This window comes from Manis javanica, chromosome 1, assembly GCF_040802235.1.
Source record: "Manis javanica isolate MJ-LG chromosome 1, MJ_LKY, whole genome shotgun sequence".
NCBI lineage: Eukaryota > Metazoa > Chordata > Mammalia > Pholidota > Manidae > Manis > Manis javanica.
This window is the reverse complement of record NC_133156.1, coordinates 156,794,207-156,807,128: the sequence shown is the minus strand read 5'-3', so window position 1 is coordinate 156,807,128 and position 12,922 is coordinate 156,794,207. Positions and strand designations below refer to the sequence as shown.

The following is a 12,922-nucleotide window of genomic DNA, read 5'->3' as shown; positions in this document are numbered from 1 at the left end:
AGACTGGGTTTATATTCTCACCATCCAAGCAGGACCTACCGCAAGAGAGACCCTCATATGTGAGACTGTTGAAAGGAGAAAAGTGATATTTTGAAGACATGAAGCTGATGAAATGGGAGCCCAAAGGAGAGATGCCTTTCTCAGTACAAGATGTGAAGGGAGGTTAATTGGTCATAAAGGTATCGAGTCGCAGGTGAGGGTGGCAGCAAGGGGCTCACATGAGGAGAGAGGCAGGAGGCTGCCCGAACAAGCAACTGAGAGCACAGAGTGGGTGTAAAGTCTCAGAGGTGGAAGCGAAATGGACAGAATTGGGAATACCAAGATTTCACTGGCACCTGGGATCCCTTGAGGAATGACAGGAGCTGGAACTAGACAGGGAGGGAGGCCTAAAAGAGAAGTCATCTTATGCCCAGGTGAGGAGCCTTCATCTTTTTTGCAATCAGAGAAATTACTGATAAATTACTGTAAATTATGTAAAAATGTCATGTAAAAAAGTCACTGTAAAAATGCAATGTAAAAGATTATAATGAACCTAATTACTGATAGACTGAAATATTCAAGTATCAAATTACTAATTGGCATGAGCACTGAAGAAATCAGTTGTCCACTTTTGGCAGAAAGTTAAAGCTCTCTTTTATAACAAACCTGTAACATTTTTCCACTGATATGTGCCTTGCTTTAAGGATACATCCAAGACCTTACCAACTAACTCAGAAAGAATACTAGCCACACACATCAGATGTAGCTAAATCTTTCTTCCATTATACAAATATTGAAAGGAAAATCATCATTTTGGTCTGATTTATCTAAATAATCCCACAAGTCTCCATTTACTTTTAGTAGACACTCAAAATAAATAAAAAAGAACTATCTTTAAGACTAAACATCATTCATATAAAGTCTATGTTAAAACAATATCCAAGTTATTTGCCTGTTTTCACACATGTGAGAAAAGTATTTCATATGCCAAGAACTAATGAAAGAACATCACACAGCCTACATGTTTGGATTTCATTCTTTTGCTTTGTGGGCTTTTCCATTTTATTGGAGAAAAAAAATTAAATGGAGCATGTATGCAGATACAATCACTTGCCTGCTGCAGGTTGGGGTCATCAGCAAGTGGTAGGTAGCAGGCCACTTCAGATCTAATTGTGAATTCCTCTCTTGTACACAGACTTCAGCCTGGGATGACAAGGATTTTTGAACTTCAGGGAAAAAAATAAAAGAGGAAGAATTTCAATAAATATTTCATTGTCTAGTCAACCAAATTTGCTAAGCCTGATTATTTCTCTCAGCCTCCAGGAACTGTACAGGAAGCCTCCCCAGATGTTCCCCTTCATGCCAAACTTACCACTACATGTCAGGGAAGTGGCCCGGCATCTGTATCCTGGAATCCCAGCTGTCTGTGATGAGAGAGGAGAGAGAAGGTCACACCTACCAGGGGAGAGGCCTGGATGCCCCCTGCCACCCTTGCCAGGCCACTTTCCCAGTTCCTGAACTGCACTGATTAACCAGTGATTGACTGCACCTTATCCTTCCCAGGTTTATACTCTGTTCCAAACTGTGAAGGTCAAGGAACACAGGGACTGAGAGTTCCTGAAGCAGCCTGGCGCTAACCACACTCCTTCCCTGTAGCAACAGAAATCCTGAAAAGATGATGGTGATTGAACAAATATTGGGCAGGACCATGACGTGAGTTTTGGGGATTCTTTGTGTGGGCCCACACATGCCCACTGCTCTTTCCAGGCAACATAACCCATGGTTTTCAGCAATGATGGGGTTCCCTATACTTGTGTTCTTTGTGTTCTTTGTTTTTGTGCACTTTTTAAACTCATATTATTTGTTATAAGTCTTCAGATTCTGACACTTGTTCTTCTCCTTTGGATCACGCCTAGTTTGTCCTTCTACCACTCTCAAGCTATATCAATTCCCTGGAGGTGATCACACTGGCTGTACCACACATAATCTGCTGCCAGAAAGAAGCTTGGACCTAATGTCAAATAAGACAGAACCTCACACCTTTACTAGACATGATCCTGCCACAACCAGCCCCTGGCAGTCAGACTCGCCAAGCAAAGACTCTTGAAAGAGCTTTTCCAGAAGAATTCTTATTTGGGTTTTTTTTTTAACCACAAAGCCAAGATTTTGAAGGCAAATTTGATACTCTTATAGCTTTGCTGCAAAAAATAAGGAGTACAGTAAACTCTTGACTAAGACTGTCATGCTGGCATCTCCGAAGAGGTCTCAGAAGGCCATCACCAGAGTCTGGGGACGGAAAACCTGAGACCACACAGATTAGAATGGATTAAACATTATACCTCAGAGGATGCAGAGAATTCTTATTTGCTTAGCAATTTAGAAAAGAAAAGAGTTTTGGGCTGCCTTGCCTGCATATTTTATTTTTCTAACCCAGTCTTCAAGGGATAGGAGTTTCCAGTGGTATAGGTGATGACTGACCAAGCCTTCATGGTACCATATTTATCTATTAATGATCAACTTTTACTAAAAATAAAATTAAAACATAAATTAAATAGAAATCAATTAGTAAGATACTGAATTTTTGTATATGTTTCTCATAATAAATTCTATGTAGGCCTTATAACTTTGTATTATTAAAACTGGAACTTTTCACTACTGGTATAAAGACTAAACTGTTTTAGCAATAAAATAATAGCTTTACGCCCTCATTTATTTATTATTTGATATTAATGAGGGGGAAAGGCTTTTGATTCTAAAAAACAAAAAAAATTATACCTCAAAATAAAAAAGTCAAATAAGATCCAGTTGCCATTTACCTAATTAGAAAATGTCCAAACTGAAGTTTTGATTTATTTTTTTCAGCTAGCTTTCATGGACCTCCAATAGAAGGCTCCATGTAAAATTTTCTTTCTAGACATGTCATTTTCATTAACATTACTGTGATACAGGACTGATCATAGTTAAGTGTTATTATGGCAGTATTTAGAAAAGACTGTGGTAAGACAACATTTCATTACCAGCTTCATGCTACCCACCCCTGAGTTTTACCCATCTATCTGCCTACTCATAGCCTCTCCGAAAACAGAGCTTGGGCATCACTAATATTAGAAAGGACATTTTTCATGCTTTATGTTCTTTTATTTTGTCCCCTGTTGGTTTTCCTTCATTTATGATCTTATTCTTTAGGCATTTCTTGCTTAATGGAATTGATTATATGTATAAATAAAGCATTGACAAAATGGCCTTAAGTTTAAAAGTAATGTTTGACTTTAAAAATAAACTCCTATCCTACCAAATGGGGTCCAGTATCATTCTGTTTGTTTTATTGTTTGATTTTTTTTTTTTTGCACCAGCAACCAGAGTTGTACTAAAAACCTGCATCTAAGTTGCACAAACTCAGAAAATACCAAAGATGAGAAGGTTGTACTGGCATTCATGGGAATGTCAACTTCCAGTTACTATTATTTTAATATTGTCCCACTGGAGAGTCACTATATTGAGCAGTTTCACAGAAAAAGAAGAAAAGACTTCAGAATGAATTTCCTGAGGGATACATAGGAGATTAAATAAGGATTTGAGAAGAGATTAAAAATAAGGTATAGTTCAAAGAAAAAAGTTTTGTAAATAGCTGGGTCATCATAAAAGATCAGAGTCAAGTTCTCTTAAACAAAGATCAGAATGATGAGTGCTGGAAGAATCAAATGTAATTTAAAAATTAATATATCACAACATATAACATACCAACAAAATCCCTACGAACAGTTTTACTGAAGACTGATGGTACTGTCACAGAGCTGAAGGTTGGGAAGAAATATTTAACAGGCTCTAAGACCCATACAAGGAAACACAGAGATACATCACATTAACAAAATATAAGATAAATGCATTTGAAAGATTCAACATTCTTTCATGGTTAAAAAAAAAAGTCAACAAACTTAGAAGGAAACTACCTCAGCATAATGAAGGCCATAAATGAACAGCCCACAGCTAACATCACAGTCAATGGTTAAACACAGAAAGGGTTTACTCTAAGATCAGGACCAAGAGAGGGACACCCTGTCTTACCACTTCTATTCAGCATAGCACTGGAAGTGCTAGCCAGAGCAATCAGGCACAAAAAAGAAATTAAAAGCATATAAATGAGAAAGGAAGAAGTAAAATTATCTCTGCTCATAGATTACATGATCTTACATGTAGAAAACTCTACACACACTCAAAGAACTGCTAGAACTAATCAACAAATACAGCAAAGCTGCAGGATACAAAATCAACACACAAAAATCAGTTGTATTTCTATAGACTAACAAAGAACAGTCTAAAAAGAAAATTTACAGAATGGGAAAAGTATTTATAAATCATGTATCTTATAAGGGGTTAATAGTCAGAATACACAAAGAACTTTTACACCTAACAACAAAAAGACAACCCAAATAAAAATGGGCAAAGGATGTGAATAGACATTTCTCCAAAGAAGATATGCACATGGCCAATAAGCACATGAAAAGATCTTCAACATCACTAATTTTCAGAGAAATGTGAATCAAAGCCACTGTGAAATATCACCTCATGCACCTTAGGATGGGTACTACCAAAAAATAAACAAATGTTGGTATGGATGTGGAGAAACTGGACTTTTATACATTGTTGGTGGGATTGTAAAATACTGCAACCCTTATGGATTCTGTATGATTCCATTTATATGAGGTATCTAAAGAATTCAAATCCATAGAAACAAAAAGTAGAATGGTGGTTATTAGAGGCTCAGGAAAGGGGGAAAACTGGAGTTGTCATTTAATTGGTATAGAGTTTCAGATTTGCAGGTTCTAGAGATCTCATAGCAACATAAATACAGTCTAGTGAACTTGAAGAATAACAATGGTTAAGATGATAAATTTTTATGTTATGGTTCTAACTACAATAAGAAAGACTTTAATTTTAAATTCCTTTAAAAAGAAATTTTTAAAGGAATGCAATGGAAAGGGGGTCATGCAATGTAAAGGAAGCCCAGAGCAAGTTAAGGCTCATTGGTGGGATGAGATGGGGGTAGGGGAATAGAGAACTATGAGATCTTGAATCCACAGCTTCCCTGCGTCACTTCTCCCAGTTTGGAAGAGAAACAATGTGAATGAATTCAAGTGCTTTTTCAGACCCCAAGTCGAAGCAAGAAGAGGTCTGCTGACTGGTATGGCCACAAGATAAAATGCATATCATTCATTCAATCAAGTCTTCCCTCTGTGTGGCAGGCATGGTTCTAGGCACCAAGGGCAGGAGAGCCAGGAAGAGTCTGCTCCCATGAACTTGCACCCTCGAGGCTCACCCACCATCTGTGCTCCGTTCCGTCACACAGATGCAGTCTCTGCTGTGTATCTCTGCATCCTTGCTTTTAAGGGTTGGTAAACTCCTTGAGACCTTGGACCAGTCCTTTAAGGCCATCCACCCGCTGCAGTGCCAGCCAGTGCTTGCCCAGGTGTAGGCAGAGAAGCTCAAGTCCAAGATGGCAGAGGCAGTAGAGCAGTTCCAAACAGGGGCTCCTCCCGCAGGGCAGAAGGGACGGCCTGCAACTGCCTGCACCGAGGAGGATGCTGCTTGCGGAGTACGGGACCTAACCAAGAAGCAGAGAGTATGCCAGAAACAGCACAGGTGCAGCTGAAAGAGCAGCAGTGAGGCCTGCAAGTGAGGAAGGGTGCAAAAGAAACTGCAAGAGACAAAGTCATTCAGAGTATTTGCAGAAGTACCTCTATGCTGCGGTTCACAGAAGCCCTGTGGGCAGCTGGTACCCTACACATCACTGGGGAAGGAAGGCTCACCTTCACAAGGGGCAAAGAGTTTCCAGTGCCCTTGAGACCCCTAAAGTTAGCCTTTTCCACCTCTGGTCTGCTGGTCACGAAAGGACCCCCCACAGGACATGGGGATAAAATATTATAAATTCTATATTTTTCAATGTCATCATTTTTTGAATTTCTACCTTTGTGTGTATTTTATAATGTATATAATCTATTATTAGAATAACAGGTGCACCCAATAATAAATAAATAAACAAGCGTATACTGGGGGGTTATGCTAAAAATATTTTAGTGATAAGGGTGAACAATCAAAAAAACTTAGTGATCACCACTCTTAGGCCACCCACTCCTTAATAAACTCCTCTATCTTTGAGTAGGACCAAGAACACCATGTATTTGGGGATACCCACTGCCATTTGTACCAGACCGACAGGATGGAAGGGGGGAAATAAAATGGAGAGTGAAGCGGGCTGGCAGGGGCATAGTTGCAAAGTGAAACTAATTAAAAAGCAGAAGAGGTAGACAAGGCCCCAGAAGGAAAGGAAAAAAGGAAAGCAAGACCTTCTTAATTACAACCCTTTAGTAGAATTAGTGCCTCACATCGAAAATTGCCGAGTATCATAATTCTTCCAAGTGGTAAAGATACCTCAAGACAAATGCTGGGCATAGAAGCCACAGGGCATAAATCTGCAAAGAAGTAAAAAGCTAACCTTTTCAAAGAACATTGCTTCTCTCTCACTTATCAACTTTACATTTCCCTGTATGGCCCGGGAAGATGACTGGTTAGCCAGAGACGGGTAAGATTCCTCAAGGGAGGAACAACCTAAGACAGGCACAGTTGCAGGGGGGCCATCAGGAGAGAAATTGGGGACCAACAGAGGGGAAGCTTAGAACCTCACTCCCCCCTGTTTTGAGAGAAATCTTCTGCATCCGTAGATGTTTTGTTGCCCTTGTCTAGCTTGGATTAATGCTTAGTCTACAGGCACACACCTGATCATCTACATTTGCCCTCTTACAGCACTAAATTATGTTTTCTACCTTTATCTTGCATCTACCTACCACTTCAGCATTTTATTAAAAAATAATAATAATAATAATAATAATAATAAAGGAGAAATGTGGGATTCACATATAAAACAAGTATAAAAATCAAACAAATAATCATATCTGACTTGATTGTTTATAGTTCATGATGCGTGATCAAAACCGAAAGTTTCTGTGATATGACTGCCCTTGCACTGTTCACCATGTAAGAACTTATTCACTATGTAAGACTTTGTTCACCATGTAAGAACTTGTTTGTTATGCTTCAGAAGATTGGAGACTGTTGAGATATAGGCTTGGGGTTGATTAATTGAGTCCCCAATGCAGAATTTTATTGTTGTTAACAACCATTTTGATCAATAAATATGAGAGATGCCCTCTCAAAAAAAAAAGGAAAGCAAGACCCTCCAATGGGTTGAATTATGAATTTTGGAATTTGTTGCCAAAACACAAATTTTATCAGACTTAACTTTGGTTTCCTGGGCATCCACATTCAGAAGATAAAAGAGCCCTACAGGTAGAAATGTTTTATCGTCAAGGACACAGCTTATGTCCTTACTTGGTTTATTAATTCCCTGAATCTCCCTTAAAGGGATCAGCAACTTCTCTAGGTAGCTGGGGTAGCTGGGGCATGGCACCACCCAGAGCTGGGTGGTAGGCTCTCCACTGCCGTACACTCACAAGCACACTTAGATGCACACACACACACACACACAAACTTGAGTCCATGTTCCTAAAACATGAATTTATATGTTTCAAGTTCTAACAGCTATAATGTTAAATGTAATGTCTCCAACTAGCAAAAATAAATGAATAAAAATTTAAAAGACATGCAGTAGCCATCATTTTCATGAGGTTGGCAGCTAGGTACATTATTTTTCACCTTAATGGATCCAGGAAAAGTGTTTTTTAATAAACTAGGAAGACAAACATGATTAGAAGCTTGACAAAAAACAGGGAGAGTACTTAGAATCTCAATCAATGTTGAAAATTCTACCTCACTTGCAATGGCTTCTAGGAAATCTATCACAAGGAATATCACAACTTAATTTATCAAATCCTATTGGAGGGGTAGGTGGAGAGCTAGTGATCAAAGGACATGATGCTCCAGTTCAGCAGGCTAAACAGGTTCCAGAGACCTGCTGCACAGCACACTGCCTACAGCTAACAATTCCGTATTGTATACTTAAAATTTGCTCAATCTAAAAAAAGTTGGTAGATTTCATGTTAAGTGTTCTTACTACAAAAAAGAAATAATAATAATAATATATAATATATTATTATTGTTATTATGACAAAGGATGGTGGGAGGAAATTTGGGGAGGTGATGGATATGTCTAGGCCTTGATGTTGGTGACAGTTTCATGGCTGTATACTTTTTCCCAAACTCACTAAGTTGTATATATTAAATATGTGCAAATTTTACATGTAAATCATACCTCAATAAAGTGGTTTTTAAAATAACTTGCTATCAGAATTGAGATGGTTTCTACCTTTTCCCTGCAGTAAGAAACGTCTTTCATTTTGGGCTGTTTCTGTTGTTTATGGAGTTAGTTTTCACTCATGGAATCCACAAGGGACATCTTTATGTTAATATGGTAACTGTCCAGGATGTTGGGTTGCTGGGTCAAAAGGTATTTATATTTAAAAATGTGATCTGTACCACCAGATTTCCCTCCAAAAATATTGAATCCACTAATGTCTTAGACAGCCCTTTCTCTATACTGCTAGTGTCCCTGGGGATTCTCAATTTCTTTCATCTTTGTCAGTGAAATAAACAACAGAAATGACATCATCTTTAAATTTTCATTACATTTACATGAATTATTTCTGAAGCTGAGCACCCATAGTATCATGCTTTTTGCATTCATTGCATTATTGCTACTATTTTATCACTTATTTTGTACTGTTCAGATTTTCGCTCATTTACCAGAAATATTTTACTATTAGAGACGTAAGGTACTTGTCTGTGATGAGGAAAACCTTTTCCCCAGTTAATTCTTTTCTATCTTTTAACCTTATTTTTGCCATACAAAAGTTTTACATTTTAGCCAATTATTTCAAATGTTAGCCAGATTAATGTTTTGCTTTGTAATGTCTTTTTCTATTGAGCTTAAAAGAATCTACTATAAAATTATTAAGATAGTCATCACTATTTTCTTCTGATATTTTTAGTTTCTTTTTACACATTTAAATGTTTTAGCCCTCTGGAATTTACTTTAAAGGTGTGGAGGAGAGATTCAGCTTCATGATTTCCATACGGCTGGTCTCAGTGAGAGTTGTCCAGTATTCTTCCTAAATAGCCTGAAACACAACCGCCATCCTATTTTTCTTCCCTTCTCTTTTCCATGACCTGCCTATGTCTGCATGTCAGCTCTGTGATGTATTTACTCTCTTGCAAGGCATGTCTTCCCTAGGGTCTCTTCTTTTTTAAGATTTCCATAGCCTTTCTATCATATTTATTCACCCAGGTGAACTTTAAAATTATGTTGTGACAAAAAATAAACTATGTTGAAACTTTAGAATTTCTACACACAGTATCATAATAAAGTTTCCCAGAGATATTATTTAGAAATGGAATTGACACATTTTTTTTCTGTAAAGGGCCAAACAGTGAATGTTTTGGTCTTTACAGGCTATTTGCTCTCCACCACAACTATTCAACTCTGGCACTGAAATACAAAAACAGCCATAGATAGTAGGTAAACTAATGGGTGTGGTTGGGTCCACAGAAAAGTTGTACATGAAAATGAGCAGAGGTGCAATAGAATATTATTCACTCATGGAAAGGAATGGAGTACTGAAACACACTACAGCATAGATGAACCTTGAAAACATTATGCAAAGTGAAAGAAGTCAGACACATAAGGTCACATATTGTGTGACCCCATTAATATGAAATCCAGAATAGGTATCTATACAGACACAAATTAGATTTGTTGTTTCCAGGGTCCCTGAGGAAGGGAAGAAGGCAAATAATTGATAAGTGTGGTATGCTCTTCTGGGGTAATGAAAAAGTTTTGGAACTACAGATGGGTGGTGGTTGCCCACCTTTGTGAGTGTCCTAAATGTCACTGAATTGTACACTTTAAAATGCTTAATTTTAGGTTATGCGAATTTCACAATTGAAATAAAAACACCAAGTGAACAGGTGCGTATGGGAGGAGAAGAGAGCTAGAGGCTTCTGCAGAAGCTCCTCATGCTTGGTACTCAGGAGCACTAACTGTGGCTCACTGTGGAGGTCTCTGTGAAGCTGGGGGTCTCCCCCAGCAACCCTTGGGGTGACTGAAGAAACAAAGGTGAAAGGCGGCATGGTTTCAGTAGCAGCAAAGATGAAGGCATGGGCTCTGTAGTTCTGCATGGACACTTACACTCAGACAGGATCTGTTTATCTGTTGGGACCACTGTGATCTTTAAAAACTCCTAATGCCAGGCTTCCACCCCCAGACATTCTGACTTAATTGGTATGAAGTGTGACCTGTGTGACCTGAGCAACAAGATTTTTTAAAGGTGACTGAATGGCCCTAATGTATGGCCATTTCTAGGAGTCACTGGCCTGCAGACAAGATGATGGGTCCCCTGGCTTCTTCCTGGGCTATACGAATCAGTCAAATAGCATGCCAGGGTTCTTAATCCCAACTGCACATGAAAATCACCCAGGAAACATTAAATGTTGCTAATACCTGGTTCTGCCCCCAGACTTTCTGATCTGAGGTGCAGCCAGGACATGGGGGCTTTTGAAAACTTCTCAGGTGATCCAAAGGGCAGCCAACCCAGGAACCCTTCACTAAACTGTTTCCTTAGCATTCTGAACATAAGAATCAGCTGGAGCTCTTTTAAAAGACAGAGCAAAAGACAGGGCAGGAGGTTTGGTTCCCAGTGCCCAACCCAGACCCACTGACTCAGGGACCGTTACAAGGGCCCAAATTTATTCTTATCAGTAACGTTTGGGAAACTCTGCACTAAAGATAGATTAAATGCAGAAAGCAAACATTTCTCGTGTGTGTGTGTGTGTGTTTGACAAAGAAAGAGAAAAGCAGGAGACCGGAGAGGAGAGGAAGAGAAAGAAAACTTCCTCCCCTACATTCACCCCTCAGAGGGCCTGGGGCAGCAACAGAAGCGTGAGGCATGACGCCCAGCCTCAGAGGGGGCTGCCCTGGCACAGCAAAGGACAAATGCAAGCTCCCATTTGTTCTATATGCTTCACTTCCTCTGGACCTTTGCAAAGAGTACATGCTGCAAACAGTAAGGTTGGAAAAGCTTTTCCTACTTTAGAGCTCAGACTGTCACTCACTGCCCTATCAGTGGCCCAGCCAGACACATACCATGTATTTTGTCTCCCATACCAGCTGTCCCTCCATAGGACGGTGATGTTTGGGGCCACCTGATGGTGTGGAACCCTCCACTCCCTCTAAATAACTTGTAAGAGTTGAAACCAGGACAACTTGAACCAGAAACAAATGCGGGAGAAAGCAAGCATGTAAGGGTATATGGGCAAGAGGGCGAGAGTCAAGGGCCAGGGCTTAGAGGGCAGAGGCTCCTGTGCTTCCCCACCAGCACCTTCCTGAGTGTCTCTGACTTCCTCCTGCTCCCGCGGCCGCGTAAATCCTGAGGAGGCAAGGGACCCATTCTGCAGCCAGAGCCTTCCCGTCCTGGCAGAAGTGAAATGGGAGGCTGTAAGGATGAGATCTGACCAAAGGCTTATCCTTCTCTCTGAATACCCTCCAGCATTCATTCATTCCACCAGAGAGTAACTGTGCACCTGAGCCAGGCGGGCTAGGAATCCAGTGCTGAGCAAAACAGATCCACCCGCAGCCTCACTCAGCTCACCGTCTAAGGCCTTCTTGTTCAAAGTCTTGCTATGGCACCTGAGAGCTCTCCAAAACGCAGAATCTCAGCACCCCCAGAATTCAGTAACCCCAGGCCTTCTGAACCTGAATCATCACTGTAACATGATCCCAGGCAGTTTAAATGTGCATTCAAGTTTGGGGAGCACTGATTAGATGCCCATTTCCATAAACAAGAGTGAGACCCTAGACTCCAAAGAAATGCAACCTGAGTTCCTTTCCTTTGACGTTCATGAGAATTGGTATTAGGGGAAATAACTCTGCAGCTATTCTACCTCAGTGGGACTTTAGAGTTCATTCCGACTCCCACATTTTACAAATGGCAAAACTGAAACCCAGAGAGGTAACGTGATTTCCAAGAGAAAAAGCCAGGATCAGAACCAAGGGCTTTATTTTCAAGTTCAGTGTGCCCAGCGCAGGTCTGAATAAAGCCAGGTACAAGTGTCTGTAATGAAAAGAGTGACAGAAACGGAACAGAAAAGATGGGGGCCACACCACTGCAGATTCTGAAGGGTGCCTCAAAACTACGGGAGGTCAGATCATTTCTGCAGCCTGGGTCAAGTCTGCTCTTCTAGACTCCCAAAGTTGATCCAGGTAAAGAACTACTGATCTCCTTTGACTTCCCAGCATGAACATGCTTTAAGGGTGACATTCTGGTCCATGAGACCTCCAGCAACATGGTGTCACTCCATTGCATGCTTCTGGCTGAGCCGTAAGTGAACTCCAGGAGTCTAGGACACCCTCATGAGCTTTAACCAAGGTCCTCAAAACCTTTGACTAGATCGTTGAAAACAAAGCAATACACTCTCTGCTAGGGTGTGTATAAATTACTGCATGCTGTGTGGAGACATGCTACCCAAACCAGCTTACCCACCAAAAGCTCCCCCTTAAATCTAAGCTACTGGACCAAGATTGTCAAGAATGCTGACAGCTCTTACTCACCCTCGCTGCTCAATTTAAGTGTCTTGCACTGCACGACTCTAAAACTCATACTTAAATCAACTTGAAAGATTTTCCCCAAGAACTAGCACATTTTGTCAAAAGTCAGATAGATTAGAAATGAACACACACAGCCACTACCCCCTCATAGGAGCAGAGTGCAGTTTTCTGAGCAGTGGGAGCAGGAGACTGGCAGATCTAGGCCAGAGGTGGGTGATGGGGCCTTTGCTGCCTTTTCTTCCCACCCCAGTAATAAGTAATCAATTTGAGAGAGTTGATAGAAAGAGACAAGAGTGAAAAGTGAGCATGACACATTTATGAGAAAGATTT

At 40.2% G+C, this 12,922-nt stretch overlaps 1 long non-coding RNA gene across 1 annotated transcript in view; it reads right to left on the bottom strand.

Annotated features, from left to right (window-relative positions):
* Positions 1–1,044: 1,044 nt before the first annotated feature.
* The window catches only part of LOC108402752 (uncharacterized), an 80,014-nt gene continuing 68,136 nt past the window's right edge, over positions 1,045–12,922 (bottom strand). The window contains exons 8-9 of the long non-coding RNA XR_012132382.1: positions 1,352–1,403; positions 1,045–1,205 (exon numbers count right to left, since the gene is read on the bottom strand). This is a non-coding gene — a long non-coding RNA (uncharacterized lncRNA). The remainder of the gene's footprint in view (positions 1,206–1,351; positions 1,404–12,922) is intronic.